Here is a 17,030-nt window from a genome sequence, read left to right as displayed (position 1 = left end):
TGGACAAACCTACTCACTCAAGTGTTTTTCTTTATTTTTTACATTGTAGAATAATAGTGAGGACATCAAAACTATGACATAACACATATGGAATCATTTCGATTCTTCAAAGTAGCCACCCTTTGCCTTGATGACAGCTTTGCACACTCTTGGCATTCTCTCAGCTAATAAAATCAAATCAAATCAAATTGTATTTGTCACATACACATGGTTAGCAGATGTTAGTGCGAGTGTAGCAAAATGCTTGTGCTTCTAGTTCCGACAATGCAGTAATAACCAACAAGTAATCTAGCTAACAATTCCAAAACTACTACCTTATAGACACAAGTGTATGGGGATAAAGAATATGTACATAAAGATATATGAATGAGTGATGGTACAGAGCGGCATAGGCAAGATATGGTAGATGGTATTGAGTGCAGTATATACATATGAGATGAGTATGTAAACAAAGTGGCATAGTTAAAGTGGCTAGTGATACATGTATTACATAAGGATGCAGTAGATGATATAGAGTACAGTATATACGTATACATATGAGATGAATAATGCAGGGTATGTAAACATTATATTAGGTAGCACCTTTGAATGCTTTTCAAACAGTCTTGAAGGAGTTACCACATGCTGAGCACTTGTTGGCTGCTTTTCCTTCACTCTCAGGTCCAACTCATCCCAAACCATCTCAATTGGGTTGAGGTCGGGTGATTGTGGAGTCCAGGTCATCTGATACAGCACTCCATCACTCTCCTTCTTGGTCAAATAGCACTTACAAAGCCTGAAGGTGTGTTGGGTCATTGTCCTGTTGAAAAACAAATAATAGCCCCACTCAGCGCAAACCAGATGGGATGGCGTATCGCTGCAGAATGCTGTGGTAGCCATGCTGGTTAAGTGTGCCTTGAATTCCAAGTAAATCAAAGTAAGCCTGATTCACACAATCTCCTCTGAACAGTTGATGTTGCGATGTGTCTGTTACTTGAAATCTGTGAAGCATTTATTTGGGCTGGTTATTTGGACACTCTATTTGGACTGGTACCAGTCTATTTGGACTGGCAACTCTAATGAACGTATCCTCTGCAGCAGAGGTAACTCTGGGTCTTCCATTCCTGTGGTGGTCCTCATGAGAGCCAGTTTCATCATAGCGCTTGATGGTTTTTGCAACTGCATTTGAAGGAACTCAAAGTTCTTGAAATTTTCCAGATTGACTGAACTTCAAATCTTTAAGTAAGGATGGACTGTCATTTATTTTTGCTTATTTGAGCTGTTCTTGCCGTAATATGGAATTGGTATTTTACCAAATAGGGCTATTTTCTGTATATCCCCTATACCTTATAACTCAACTGATCGAATCAAACGCATTAAGAAGGAAAGAAATTGCGCAAATGAACTTTTATCAAGGCACACTTGTTAATTGAAATGCATTCCAGGTGACTACCTCATGAAGCTGGTTGAGAGAATGCCAAGAGTGTGCAAAGCTGTCATCAAGGCAAATGGTGGCTACTTTGAAGAATCTCAATTATAAAATATTTTTGAATTGTTTATCACTTTTTTGGTTACTAAATGGTTCCATAAGTGTTATTTCATAGTTTTGATGTCTTCACCATTATCCTACAATGGAGAAAATAGTTGAAACAAAGAAAACCCCTTGAATGACTAGGTGTCCAAACTTTTGACAGGTACTGTGTATATAGACCTATACGTACCTACATATCTCTACATATGTAGACCTACACGTACTCACATATCTTTACATAATGTATATAAACCTACGTGTACCTAGTTATCTCTACATATATAGACCTACATGGACCTACAGTTGAAGTCGGAAGTTTACATACACTTAGGTTGGAGTCATTAAAACTCGTTTTTCAACCACTCCACACATTTCTTGTTAACAAACTATAGTTTTGGCAAGTCGGTTAGGACAGCTACTTTGTGCATGACACAAGTAATATTTCCAACAATTGTTTACAGACATTTTATTTCACTTTTAATTGTCTGTATCACAATTCCAGTGGGTCAGAAGTTTACATACACTAAGTTGACTGTGCCTTTAAACAGCTTGGAAAATTTTTAAAAAATGATGGCATGGCTTTAGAAGCTTCTGATAGGCTAATTGATATCATTTGAGTCAATTGGAGGTGTACCTGTGGATGTATTTCAAGGCCTACCTTCAAACTCAGTGCCTCTTTGCTTGACATCATGGGAAAATCTAAAGAAATCAGCCAAGACCTCCGAAAAACAATTGCAGACCTCCACAAGTCCAAACGCCTGAAAGTATCACGTTCATCTGTACAAACAATAGTACGCAAGTATAAACACCATGGGACCACACAGCCGTCATACCGCTCAGGAAGGAGACACGTACTGTCTCCTAGAGATGAACGTACTTTGGTGTGGAAAGTGCAAATCAATCTCAGAACAACAACAACGGACCTTGTGAAGATGCTGGAGGATGCAGGTACAAAAGTATCCATATCCACAGTAAAACGAGTCCTATATTGACATAACCTGAAAGGCCACTCAGCAAGGAAGAAGCCACTGCTCCAAAACCGCCATAAAAAAGTCAGACTACGGTTTGCATCTGCACATGGGTGGCAGGGTAGCCTAGTGGTTAGAGCATTGGACTAGTAACCGAAAGGGCTGCTGCCGCAGTCATCCCCCTCTTCAAAGGCGGAGACACCCTGGACCCAAACTGCTATAGACCTATATCCATCCTGCCCTGCCTATCTAAGGTCTTCGAAAGCCAAGTCAACAAACAGGTCACTGACCATCTCGAATCCCACTGTACCTTCTCCGCTGTGCAATCTGGTTTCCGAGCCGGTCACGGGTGCACCTCAGCCACGCTCAAGGTACTAAACGATATCATAACCGCCATCGATAAAAGACAGTACTGTGCAGCCGTCTTCATCGACCTCGCCAAGGCTTTCGACTCTGTCAATCACCATATTCTTATCGGCAGACTCAAAAGCCTCGGTTTCTCGGATGACTGCCTTGCCTGGTTCACCAATTACTTTGCAGACAGAGTTCAGTGTGTTAAATCGGAGGGCATGCTGTCCGGTCCTCTGGCAGTCTCTATGGGGGTGCCACAGGGTTCAATTCTCGGGCCGACTCTTTTCTCTGTATATATCAATGATGTTGCTCTTGCTGCGGGCGATTCCCTGATCCACCTCTACGCAGACGACACCATTCTATATACTTTCGGCCCGTCATTGGACACTGTGCTATCTAACCTCAAACGAGCTTCAATGCCATACAGCACTCCTTCCGTGGCCTCCAACTGCTCTTAAACGCAAGTAAAACCAAATGCATGCTTTTCAACCGATCGCTGCCTGCACCCGCATGCCCGACTAGCATCACCACCCTGGATGGTTCCGACCTTGAATATGTGGACATCTATAAGTACCTAGGTGTCTGGCTAGACTGCAAACTCTCCTTCCAGACTCACATCAAACATCTCCAATCGAAAATCAAATCAAGAGTCGGCTTTCTATTCCGCAACAAAGCCTCCTTCACTCACGCCGCCAAGCTTACCCTAGTAAAACTGACTATCCTACCGATCCTCGATTTCGGCGATGTCATCTACAAAATGGCTTCCAACACTCTACTCAGCAAACTGGATGCAGTCTATCATAGTGCCATCCGTTTTGTCACCAAAGCACCTTATACCACCCACCACTGCGACTTGTATGCTCTAGTCGGCTGGCCCTCGCTACATATTCGTCGCCAGACCCACTGGCTCAGGTCATCTATAAGTCCATGCTAGGTAAAGCTCCGCCTTATCTCAGTTCACTGGTCACGATGGCAACACCCATCCGTAGCACACGCTCCAGCAGGTGTATCTCACTGATCATCCCTAAAGCCAACACCTCATTTGGCCGCCTTTCGTTCCAGTACTCTGCTGCCTGTGACTGGAACGAACTGCAAAAATCGCTGAAGTTGGAGACTTTATCTCCCTCACCAACTTCAAACATCAGCTATCTGAGCAGCTAACCGATCGCTGCAGCTGTACATAGTCTATTGGTAAATAGCCCACCCATTTTCACCTACCTCATTCCCATACTGTTTTTATACTGTTTTTTTATTTATTTATTTACTTTTCTGCTCTTTTGCACACCAATATCTCTACCTGTACATGACCATCTGATCATTTATCACCCCAGTGTTAATCTGCAAAATTGTATTATTCGCCTACCTCCTCATGCCTTTTGCACACATTGTATATAGACTGCCCATTTTTTTTTTTTTTTTTTTCTACTGTGTTATTGACTTGTTAATTGTTTACTCCATGTGTAACTCTGTGTTGTCTGTTCACACTGCTATGCTTTATCTTGGCCAGGTCGCAGTTGCAAATGAGAACTTGTTCTCAACTAGCCTACCTGGTTAAATAAAGGTGAAATAAAAAAAAACAATTAAAAAAATAAAAAGTTCGAGTCCCTGAGCTGACAAGGTACAAATCTGTCGTTCTGCCCCTGAACAGGCAGTTAACCCACTGTTCCTAGGCCGTCATTGAAAATAAGAATTTGTTCTTAACTGACTTGCCTAGTAAAATAAAGGTAAAATTTAAATTTAAAAATGGGGACAAAGATTGTACCTTTTGGAGAAATGTCCTCGGGTCTGATGAAACAAAAATAGAACTGTTTAGCCATAATGACTATTGTTGTGTTTGGAGGAAAAAGGGGGAGGCTTGCAAGCAGAAGAACACCATCCCAACCGTGAAGCACGGGGGTGGCAGCATCATGTTGTGGGGGTGCTTTGTTGCAGGATGGGCTGGTGCACTTCACAAAATAGATGGCAACATGAGGATGGAAAACTATGTGGATATATTGAAGCAACATCTCAAGACATCAATCTGGAAGTTAAAGCTTGGTCGCAAATGAGTCTTCCAAATGGTCAATGACCCCAAGCATACTTCCAAAGTTGTGGCAAAATGGCTTAAGGACAACAAAGTCAAGGTATTGGAGTGGCCGTCCCAAAGCCCTGACCTCAATCCCATAGGAAATATATGGGCAGAACTGAAAAAGAGTGTGCGAGCAAGGAGGCCCACAAACCTGACTCAGTTACACCAGCTCTGTCAGGAGGAAGGCGACAAAATCCACCCAACTCATTGTGGAAAGCTTGAAGAAGGCTACCCGAAACGTTTGATTCAAGTTAAACAGTTTAAAGGCAATGCTACCAAATACAAAATTGTGTATTTAAACTTCTGACCCACTGGGAATGTGATGAAAGAACCAAAAGCTGAAATAAATAATTCTCTCTACTATTATTCTGACATTTCACATTCTTAAAATAAAGTGGTGATCCTAACTGACCTAAAACAGGGAATTTTTACTAGGATTAAATGTCAGGAATGTAAAGTTTAGTTTGGTTTAGACCAAAAATCTCTATCTTTGTCTCATCAGACCACATGACCTTCTCCCATTCCTCCTCTGGATCATCCAGATGGTCATTGGCAAACTTCAGACGGGCCTGGACATGTGTTGGCTTGAGCAGGGGGACCTTGAGTGCGCTGCAGGATTTTAATCCATGACGGCGTAGTGTGTTACTAATGGTTTTCTTTGAGACTGTTGTCCCAGCTCTCTTCAGGTCATTGACCAGGTCCTGCCGTGTAGTTCTGAGCTGATCCCTCACCTTCCTCATGATAATTGATGCCCCACGAGGTGAGATCTTGCATGGAACCCCAGGCCGAGGGTGATTGACCGTCATCTTGAACATCTTCCATTTTCTAATAATTGCACCAACAGTTGTTGCCTTCTCACCAAGCTGCTTGCCTATTGTCCTGTAGCCCATCCCAGCCTTGTGCAGGTCTACAATTTTATCCCTGATGTCCTTACACAGCTCTCTGGTCTTGGCCATTGTGGAGAGGTTGGAGTCTGTTAGATTGAGTGTGTGGACAGGTGTCTTTTATACAGGTAACTGGTTCAAACAGGTGCAGTTAATACAGGTAATAATTGGAGAACAGGAGGGATTCTTAAAGAAAAACTAACAGGTCTGTGAGAGCCGGAATTCTTACTGGTTGGTAGGTGATCAAATACTTATGTTATGCAATAAAATGCAAATGAATTACTTAAAAATCATACAATGAGATTTTCTGGATTTTTGTTTTAGATTCCGTCTCTCACAGTTGAAGTGTACCTATGATAGAATTACAGACCTCTACATGCTTTGTAAGTAGGAAACCCTGGAAAATTGGCAGTGTATCAAATACTTGTTCTCCCCACTGTATATAGACCTACATATACCTACATATCTCTACATATATAGACCTACGTGTACCTACATATCTCTACATATATAGACCTACGTGTACCTACATATCTCTACATATATAGACCTACGTGTACCTACATATCTCTACATATATAGACCTACGTGTACCTACATATCTCTACATATATAGACCTACGTGTACCTACATATCTCTACATATATAGACCTACGTGTACCTACATATCTCTACATATATAGACCTACGTGTACCTACATATCTCTACATATATAGACCTACGTGTACCTACATATCTCTACATATATAGACCTACATCTCTATGATCAAAAGAACTGTCTAGCACCAAGGAGGACCATCACAGGGTTGTAAATCTGACGACTAACTGTAGGCTTGTACATACACACTGATGGATGGGTGGTGAGTCAGACTTGCATTAAACTGATTTGGTAGATATACTTGACATGTTCTGCAGCACAAGCACATTGTCTCTTATGCTTGTGTCTGCCATGGTCATTTATCATCAAAATATTTGCTAGTTGAAACGGTTTGACATGGGCCCTCAAATATTCAAAAAGTTATACAGCTGAGAGCATCTTGACTGGCTGCATCACTGCTTGGTATGACAATAGCACCACCTTTGATTGGCCCAGCTCCCTGCCATCAGGGGCCCAGCTTCCTGCCATCCAGGACCTCTGTATCAGGCAGTGTGAAAGAAAGACCCAGGAAATCGTTCAAGACTACAACCACCCAAGCCATAAACTATTCTCTCTGCTACCTGTGCATCAAGACACCAATAGGCTCCTTAACAGCTTCTATCCCCATGCCATAAGACTGCTAAATAGCTAATCAAATAGCTAACAAAATGGCTACACAGACTATCTGAGATGACCTTTGTATTTGATTCTTATATTTGCACTCTGTGGGCTTTACACACTACGCACACTGATACTCCAACACACAAACACTCACGCCATCATTTGCTCACACACACATAACATGCACATACATTTACACTGGCTCTACAGACACACACACACACACACTCACTCACATACAATCACTATATTCGCTGCTGCTACTCTATTTATCATATATCCTGATGCCTAGTCACCTTATCCCTTTACAAATCTATCTCTATCCATCCAGTTTCCCTGCACATTGTAAATATGGTACTGGAACTGACCTTGTATATTGTATGCTTACTTACTTGATTGTGTTCTTATTTTTATTTCTCATGTGTTTTTGTTCTAACTTGTTATTTCTAATATCAACATGGCGCCGACAGAGATGGTCGCCTTGCTTTGCGTTCTTAGGAAACTATGCAGTATTCTGTTTTTTTTATGTGTTTTTTTTCTTACACTGTTACCCCTGGAAATCTTAAGTCTTATTACATACAGCCCGGGAAGAACTATTGGATATAAGAGCAACTTACCAACATTACGACCAGGAATAGGACTTTCCCGAAGCGGACCCTCTGTTTGGACCACCACCCAGGACAATGGATCGGATCCCAGTAGGCGAACCAAAACAACGAAGCTGTAGAAGGGGCAGACGGAGCGGTCTTCTGGACAGGCTCTGTAGACGGGCACATCGCTCATCGCTCCCGAGTATACTACTCGCCAATGTCTAATCTCTTGACAACAAGGTAGACGAAATTCAAGCAGGGGTTGCCTTCCAGAGAGACATCAGAGATTGTAACATTTTCTGTTTCACGGAAACATGGCTCACTTGGGATATGTTATCAGATTTGGTACAGACATCTGGTTTCTTCACGCATCGCGCTGACAGAAACAAACATCTCTCTGGTAAGAAGAAGGGCGGGGGTGTATACCTTATGATTAACGAGTCGTGGTGTGATCATAACAACGTACAGGAACTCAAGTAATTTTGTTCACCTGACCTAGAAATCTTTACAATCAAATGCCGACCACATTATCTACCAGGAGAATTCTATTAGATTATTATCACAGGCGTGTATATCCCACCCAAGCAGACCCCTCTACAGCCCTGAAAGAACTTCATTGGAATCTATGTAAACTGGAAACCACATATCCTGAGGCAGCATTTATTGTAGCTGGGGATTTTAACAAAGCTAATCTGAAAACAAGGCTCCCTAAATTTTATCAGCATATCGAATGCGCGACCCGGGCTGGCAGCATTCTGGATCATGGCTACTCTAATTTCCACGACCCATACAAAGCCCTCCCTCACCTGCCTATAGACAGAAACTAAAACAGGAAACACCCATACTCAGGTCTGTTCAATGCTGGTCCAACCAATCTGATTCCACGCTTCAAGATTGCTTCGATCACATGGACTGGGATATGTTCCGGATAGCCTCAGACAACAACATTGATGTATACACTGATTCGGTGAGTGAATTTATTAGCAAGTGCATTGGTGATGTTGTACCCACGGTGACTATTAAAACATTGGATTGATGGCTGCATTCGCGCAAAACTGAAAGTGCAATCCACTGCTTTTAATCATGGCAGGCGACCAGAAACATGACCGAATACAAACAGTGCAGCTATTCCCTCCGCAAGGCCATCAAACAAGCTAAGCGTCAGTATAGAGACAAAGTGGAGTCGCAATTCAATGGATCAGACACAAGAAGTATGTGGCAGGGTCTACAGTCAATCACGGGTTACAAAAAGAAAACCAGCCCCGTCACGGACACCAACGTCTTGCTCTCAGAAAAATGAAACAACATCTTTGGTCGTGTTGAGGACAATACAGTGCCACTGACATGGCCTGTTACCAAAACCTGTGGGCTCTCCTTCACCGCAGCCAATGTGAGTAAAACATTTAAACGTGTTAACCCTCGCAAGGCTGCCGGCCCAGATGGCATCCCTAGCCGCGTCCTCAGAGCATACGCAGACCAGCTGGCTGTTGTGTTTACGGACATATTCAATCAATCCCTATCCCAGTCTGCTATTCCCACATGCTTCAAGGGGGCCACCATAGTCAAGGATCATATCACCTCCACCCTACCTGACACCCTAGACCCACTCCAATTTGCTTACCGCCCCAATAGGTCCACAGGCGACGCAATCACACTGCACACTGCCCTAACCCATCTGGACAAGAGGAATACCTATGTAAGAATGCTGTTCATTGATTACAGCTCAGCATTTAACACCATAGTACCCTCCAAACTCGTCATTAAGCTCAAGACTCTGGGTCTGGACCCCGCCCTGTGCAACTGTGTCCTGGACTTTGACGGGCCGCTCCCAGGTGGTGAAGGTAGGAAACAACATCTCCACCCCGCTGATCCCCAACACTGGGGCCCCACAAGGGTGTGTTCTCAGCCCTCTCCTGTACTCCCTGTTCACCCATGACTGTGTGGCCATGCACGCCGTCAACTCAATCATCAAGTTTGCAAATGACACTACAGTGGTAGACTTGATTACCAACAACGACGAGACGGCCTACAGGGAGGAGGTGAGGGCCCTCGGAGTGTGGTGTCAGGAAAATAACCTCACACTCAACGTCAATAAAACAAAGGAGATGATTGTGGACTTTAGGAAACAGGTAGCACCACCCGTTCCACATTGACGGGACAGCAGTGGAGAAGGTGGAAAGTTTTAAGTACCTCGGCGTACACGTCACGGACAAACTGAAATGGTCCACCCACACAGACAGCGTGGTGAAGAAGGCGCAACAGCGCCTCTTCAACCTCAAGAGGCTGAAGAAATTTGGCTTGTCACCGAAAACACTCACAAACTTTTACAGATGCACAATCGAGAGCATCCTGTCGAGCTGTATCACCGCCTGGTATGGCAACTGCTCCGCCCACAACCGTAAGGCTCTCCAGAAGGTAGTGAGCTCTGCACAACACATCACCGCATCACAAACTATCTGCCCTCCAGGACACCTACACCACCTGATGTCACAGGAAGGCATAAAAGATCATCAAGGACAATAACCACCCAAACCACCCAAGCCTGTTCACCCCGCTATCATCCAGAAGGCGAGGTCAGTACAGGTGCATCAAAGCTGGGACCGAGAGCCTGAAAAACAGCTTCTATCTATCTCAAGACCATCAGACTGTTAAACAGCCATCACTAACATTGAGTGGCTGCTGCCAACATACTGACTCAAATCTCTAGCCACTTTAATAATGCCACTTTATATAATGTTTACATACCCTACATTACTCATCTCATATGTGTATACTGTGCTCTATATCATTCACTGCATCTTGCGTATGCCGCACGGCCATCACTTATCATTCTATTTATATGTACATATTCTTATTAATTCCTTTACACTTGTGTGTATAAGGTAGTTGTTGTGAAATTGTTTGATTACTTGTTAGATATTACAGCACGGTCGGAACTAGAAGCACAAGCATTTCGCTACACTCGCATTAACCTCTGCTAACCATGTTCCCCTCTTTCCACTGGGATTCTCTGCCTCTAACCCTATTACAGGGGCTGAGTCACTGGCTTACTGGGGCTCTCTCATGCCGTCCCTGGAAGGGGTGCGTCACCTGAGTGGGTTGATTCACTGATGTGGTCATCCTGTCTGGGTTGGCGCCCCCCCTTGGGTTGTGCCATGGCGGAGATCTTTGTGGGCTATACTCAGCCTTGTCTCAGGATGGTAAGTTGGTGGTTGAAGATATCCCTCTAGTGGTGTGGGGGCTGTGCTTTGGCAAAGTGGGTGGGGTTATATCATTCCTGTTTGGCCCTGTCCGGGGGCGTTTTGATGGGTCCACAGTATTTCCTGACCCCTCCTGTCTCAGCCTCCAGTATTTATGCTGCAGTAGTTTATGTGTCGGGGGGCTAGGGTCAGTTTGGAGTACTTCTCCTGTCCTATTCGGTGTCCTGTGTGAATCTAAGTGTGCGTTCTCTAATTCTCTCCTTCTCTCTTTCTTTCTCTCTCTCGGAGGACCTGAGCCCTCGGACCATGCCCCAGGACTACCTGACATGATGACTCCTTGCTGTTCCCAGTCCACCTGGCCGTGCTGCTGCTCCAGTTTCAACTGTTCTGCCTTATTATTATTGACCATGCTGGTCATTTATGAACATTTGAACATTTTGGCCATGTTCTGTTATAATCTCCACCCGGCACAGCCAGAAGAGGACTGGCCACCCCACATAGCCTGGTTCCTCTCTAGGTTTCTTCCTAGGTTTTGGCCTTTCTAGGGAGTTTTTCCTAGCCATTTCACTGTACTGGTGCATGTGACAATAAAACGTCTGTTAATCTGCTGTCAATTTAAATGAAATATGAAATACAATTAAGGAATTTATCCATAGGGATCTATAAATATCCTGATCGTCTTTTTATAGTTTTAATTACCAACCTAAAGTGTATCATAGCTTTGATTTAATCTCAATGTCTGAGTGGCTACTTTTAGATGGTTTATAAATGTCTAGTTGGTTTTCAAAGTGTCATACAGAGCTTTCAATGTGTGTATGAATGAAAACAAGAAATGGCTGTGACATTGGCCTTTGTAAGCTAGGCCAATATTCAGCTTGTCCTATGGCTGTAAATCCCGTTGTCAAATCCGACAAAGCCATTACCATCAAGTGCTCAACACTAGCCACTTGATGTCCCACTCAAAAGGAAATCCGCCCAACACATTGTTGAATTAACTTGCTCCTACTTCTATTTAACTAAATCTGATTATGTGGAAAGCAGGTGCATTCTTCATTGAGATGGGAGATGGGAGTTGGCTTGATTTGTGATCCAACTTAACCATAAGTGTTTTTGCAAGGTTGGAGGGAAGGGAACACACACTGGAAATTGCCACAGCGCTAACAACAGTGGGTTCTCCTGGCTTGTGCCAAACTACACAGAGCCCAGCAAATCGAATCTATTGCAACCGGAGTCTTTGCTGAAAACTACCTAGTCGAATCCACTGATAAACAGAGGTAGCTCAGATATCAGTGCTGATTGTGTTGAGATTGGTTTGGGATAAAAGTACAACAGCACATCCAGGGATATAGGTTTCTATAAATCATGACAGAGGAGTAGAACAAGGCTTTATTTCAGGAAAAACACCTGGACTTATACATTTCTGCAGTCAAAGTGGATAATATCAGGCAGAAGGTAATATTCTTCAGGCAGAAGTTTGCATCCTGTAGCTCCAACTCCAAAAAGTTCTGGGACACTGTGAAGTCCATGGAGAACAAGAGTACCTCCTCCCAGCTGCCCACTGCACTGAGGCTAGTTAACACGGTCTCCACCGATAAATCCACGATTATCGAAAGCTTCAATAAGCACTTCTCAACGGCTGGCCATGCCTTCCGCCTGGCTACTCCAACCTCGGCCAACAGCTCCGCCCCCCCCGCAGCTCCTCGCCCAAGCCTCTCCAGGTTCTCCTTTACCCAAATCCAGATAGCAGATGTTCTGAAAGAGCTGCAAAACCTAGACCCGTACAAATCAGCTGGGCTTGACAATCTGGACCCTCTATTTCTGAAACTATCTGCCGCCATTGTCGCAACCCCTATTACCAGCCTGTTCAACCTCTCTTTCATATCGTCTGAGATCCCCAAGGATTGAAAGCTGCCGCAGTCATCCCCCTTTCAAAGGGGGAGACACCCTGGACCCAAACTGCTATAGACCTATATCCATCCTGCCCTGCCTATCTAAGGTCTTCGAAAGCCAAGTCAACAAACAGGTCACTGACCATCTCGAATCCCACCGTACCTTCTCCGCTGTGCAATCTGGTTTCCGAGCCGGTCACGGGTGCACCTCAGCCACGCTCAAGGTACTAAACGATATCATAACCGCCATCGATAAAAGACAGTACTGTGCAGCCGTCTTCATCGACCTCGCCAAGGCTTTCGACTCTGTCAATCACCATATTCTTATCGGCAGACTCAATAGCCTCGGTTTCTCGGATGACTGCCTTGCCTGGTTCACCAATTACTTTGCAGACAGAGTTCAGTGTGTCAAATCGGAGGGCATGCTGTCCGGTCCTCTGGCAGTCTCTATGGGGGTGCCACAGGGTTAAATTCTCGGGCCGACTCTTTTCTCTGTATATATCAATGATGTTGCTCTTGCTGCGGGCGATTCCCTGATCCACCTCTACGCAGACGACACCATTCTATACACTTTCGGCCCGTCATTGGACACTGTGCTATCTAACCTCCAAACGAGCTTCAATGCCATACAGCACTCCTTCCGTGGCCTCCAACTGCTCTTAAACGCGAGTAAAACCAAATGCATGCTTTTCAACCGATCGCTGCCTGCACCCGCATGCCCGACTAGCATCACCACCCTGGATGGTTCCGACCTTGAATATGTGGACATCTATAAGTACCTAGGTGTCTGGCTAGACTGCAAACTCTCCTTCCAGACTCACATCAAACATCTCCAATCGAAAATCAAATCAAGAGTCGGCTTTCTATTCCGCAACAAAGCCTCCTTCACTCACGCCGCCAAGCTTACCCTAGTAAAACTGACTATCCTACCGATCCTCGATTTCGGCGATGTCATCTACAAAATGGCTTCCAACACTCTACTCAGCAAACTGGATGCAGTCTATCATAGTGCCATCCGTTTTGTCACCAAAGAAAAGAAACATCTTCAATATCCCTCGCAGACAGACAAGTCCTTCACTCACTTTGTGCACATTATTTGACAAACAGTGTGGTTCCAGAAAAACAAAAATACATTCAAATGAAATCAAAACTCACTTATGTCAAGACTGGAGGAAGCAAAAGCATATACATGACTTGATATCTGAAAGAATATGACCTAAATGACTGAAGGCCATGGAAAGATATAATTAGCTCTGAGCTTGAAGTTAGGATGGATCTGGATCTTACATTGATCCCCTGGAACCTCATCAGACACTGGGATTCTGCAGTATGTTACTACACACCATGGCATCATTGAATCTCTCTCCACTACTCTTGTTATAGTAATGGAAAACCTGACATAACAACAAAGTTGTGCCTCAGCGCTCCGTCAGAATAAGCAGTCTCAAAATAGGAATGCAGATCTAGGATCAGTTCATATGATACCAGGAGTCCCCCCCTGTATTGACGATGTTCTGGGGGCTCTAGAGTATAGAAGTGCTGATTCAGGATCAGGCTCCTCCATGTAATGTTCTTCATTATTATCTAAAAGTAAATCCTGTAATCCCTGCCACTGAAAAACATCCCCACAGAATGATGCTGCCACCACCATGCTTCACCGTAGTAGGGATGGTGCCAGGTTTCCTCCAGACGTGATGCTTGGCATTCAGGCCAAAGAGATGCCCTGGAAGCCACACACCTGTCTATATAAGGTCCCACAGTTGACAAGTCATGTCAGAGCCAAAACCAAGCCATGAGGTCGAAGGAGTTGTCATAGAGTCTAAGACAGGAAGCCAGAAGCCACTCCTCAGTAAAATGCACGACAGCCTGCGTTGGAGTTTGCCAAAAAGTCACCTAAAGACTTGAATTTCAAGTAGAAAGACAAGTGACGATGTTTCTGTTAACAATTCACGTAGAAAATGTGATCTTGTGCAATGTTGCATGGGGCAGAAATGGCATACTACCATTTCAGCAGTCATACTCTGAGACTCTTTCTACAGGCCCATGAGTCCAGTGGAACTGACTCTTTCTATGTCGTAAAACACTCCACAGATAGGAATCAGCAGGAGACACTTTAGGACAGGCCCATGCCTGTGGGAGTCATGTAAAGACGAAAGGACACATTTGATGAAGACATCTGCATGAGTCCAGTGGAACTTTGGCACCTCTCTTCACCTCTCCCCCAGCTCACAGCTCGTCTAATAAAAGAGGACAGAGGTGCTGCTGAGAATGAAGGAGGGCATATGCCGATGTCGACCTTCCACATCTGCATTGGAAGGTGGCCGAACTACAGTGCAGAGGTCTTTGTCAGACCAAGAGACATCCTGAAAATCGATCTTCTCACGAAAACGTCGGTAGCATCCGAAATAGTATGACCACTCTATGGAAAGAGGAGACTCAAAAACACGATGGCGATCTCCATTTTGCTCTATAACCCCCAGACGCGGTATTGGACACGCCTGAAGTCGGTACCACCGATCTGCCAACGTCTGTCTGTAGCGCCTGAACAGTTTGGCTACACACTAATATGACCCCTCTGTGGAAAGGTGAGACTCCCATGAACACGTACGTGTTTAGCTCTAGGATGACCCACAAGCCTCTCAAGATTTGTCAGAAGGTACCAGTTTTAAAAAATGATGGATGTATAGAATATATGAAAGTAGTTTAGTGCCTAAAATAAGATGGATAACAGGTGTCAAACAAAACAAAAATCTTGATCAATTTTTGAGACTCTACAGGTGTTTTTGCATGTATAAATATGTTATTCAATGCGTTTCTATGGGCTAATAGCAGTAAGGCCAAATTCAATGTTTCATCTAATAATTGTTTTATATTTGAATCCCTAAAGGTGTCCTACAATTCAAAATCAAATGGCTAAATTATACTTGGTTTGACCTTCTTAAAACAATTCCATATGCCCCCCCCCCCCTGGCCTAGACTCCTAAGGACTTAGAATGTAATTAGTTTAATCATCTGTGTTTGCTAGGGATGGGGGGAATAGTCTGACATCTCTGGCCCCCGAGGACTGGAGTTGCGTATCCCTGTTCTAAAGGTTAGATGCATTATTAGAAAGCTTACAAAGTCATTAAAATCTAGAATGTATGTTTAAAGGTCAAGTTGAGACAGTTATGAGAGAGTGCCATGGGAAATAGCGCCCGGGAAAAATAATCAGCAAAATAAATCGGTGAAAGGAGCAAGCTTTAATTGCGATGTCACGATCTCTCTCCTCAAGGTTAAGGTTAGGCAGGTTAAGTTAACAGTGTAGCTAAGGTTAGGGTTAGGTGTAAAATCAGATTTTAAGAACAGAAATGTTAGAAATAGGTGGGGTTTATGACTTTGTGGCTGTGGTAACTAGTGACAACCCAAGGAGAGGCTCACTACGTCAGTAAGTGCACAGTCCATTAGTACTCTGACATTTTCGCTTGTTATAATGCTGCTTTTTCTACTCTATTTTTAAATGAAACATGGCCTGATCCTCACAGGGAGGGAGGGAATGATGAATGGGCTCTGAAACTCCTCCACGAGACAATCAGGGAGAGACATTGTTCAGTTTCCATGCAATAATTATACGGTTGGCTTCTGCATGGTGCTTGATAACTGTTAGGGACCAAGAATCCTCTTTGTAATCAGGCCAAACTGTGAACTCCACAGGAATTAGAGCTGAAGTTCTACTGGCTCAACGATTTTGTAGAAAAAACTTGATGAAGCTTGTATCATCAATGTTGGTTAACCTCAGCATGGTAATGGAAATCAATAGATAACTGTTTCCATTTAAACTGAAGTTTATCTCAAAACAATAGTGTTTGAGGAGCAAACAACTCTCTCCAAATTATATTCACACTGAATAGACTGAGAAATAAATGACGGAATGTCAGGTATGAGAAATAAAGAGGAAGTAGATCAAATCAATAAGCAGGAAATGAGTCTCTGCATGCTAAGTCCAATCAGCTTCAGAAAGGAAAAACCTCCTTGACTTTGCCAATGTGATTGCTTATTGAGAAAAGTTTTGTATATCCTGGAACCAGTTGTATCTGTGCTAGCTGCCAAACAGTTTTTTCTATGGTGGTATAATAGGCCAACCTGTCATTGCACTGTAAAATTCATCTACAGCAGGATGCCTCATACTGTAGTTTGGTGTGAGTGTGAGTGTGTATGTGAGCTTATGCATAGAGTGTCAGGATACACAGTAAATTAATTTTAAAGCAAAGAAGCAGACGAAGAAAGAAGGAGACTACGTTGTGTGTCAGGCACATAGACTACTGTAGTCCAGA

This window comes from Oncorhynchus nerka, linkage group LG5 (assembly GCF_034236695.1).
Source record: "Oncorhynchus nerka isolate Pitt River linkage group LG5, Oner_Uvic_2.0, whole genome shotgun sequence".
In the NCBI taxonomy this organism is placed as follows: Eukaryota; Metazoa; Chordata; class Actinopteri; order Salmoniformes; family Salmonidae; genus Oncorhynchus; species Oncorhynchus nerka.
The sequence above is the reverse complement of the archived record's forward strand: the minus strand, read 5'-3'. Positions refer to the sequence as shown.